This window comes from Anarrhichthys ocellatus, unplaced genomic scaffold (genome assembly GCF_004355925.1).
Source record: "Anarrhichthys ocellatus isolate YVR2014 unplaced genomic scaffold, GSC_Weel_1.0 scaffold678, whole genome shotgun sequence".
Taxonomy (NCBI): Eukaryota; Metazoa; Chordata; class Actinopteri; order Perciformes; family Anarhichadidae; genus Anarrhichthys; species Anarrhichthys ocellatus.
In genome coordinates this window covers 21,682-22,391 of record NW_022280652.1, presented here as the reverse complement: position 1 = coordinate 22,391, position 710 = coordinate 21,682, and positions in this window count along the sequence as shown.

The following is a 710-nucleotide window of genomic DNA, read 5'->3' as shown; positions in this document are numbered from 1 at the left end:
GACAGACAGACAGACAGACAGACAGACAGACAGACAGACAGACAGACTGACTACATGCAGATGGATGGATGTGGAACTAAGGGAAGGATTAATGAATGGACGCCAGACTAGAGACGGTGTCAGACCTTAATGTTATTAGTCGGTCGGAAGGCTTCAGAGTCATCTGAGAGCGTTTCTTAAGAGAATGTAAATCACAGCCTGTCTGGTTAAATATGAATACAAATATTAAGGAGCAGCATTTGACCTCGCTCGGCTCTAAAGGGCGTATTTTATAAGTTAAAGAGAGACGATTTATTTATTTCAAATCCAATTGATTTTCAAATACAACAATTATCTTACGAATGTCTCAAGTTATTTATTTCATTATCCAGTCAACAGTTGTAGCCTATAAATTCACATTCCGAGCCTTTGCTTGGGGGGAGGAATATTAAATCATGTGTTTCTGTGGCCCAGAAAGAAGTCGCTTTTAAATACACCAAATACCGGAAGAAGCGAAAAAGTACCGGCCATATTTACGTTATTATTGCTGCGTTTGCGGCCCTGATTAAATGCGCAGAATTATTATCTTGCATCTTTTTTTCTGTAGATGATTATGTGGCATAATAACTCGTGCTGTAGCCTACATCCCCCATGTATCCGAGCTGTTGTCCCGTCATATCTCTATGGTGATAATTGATTTATACTGGCTCCTTTGACAACATACGTTATGT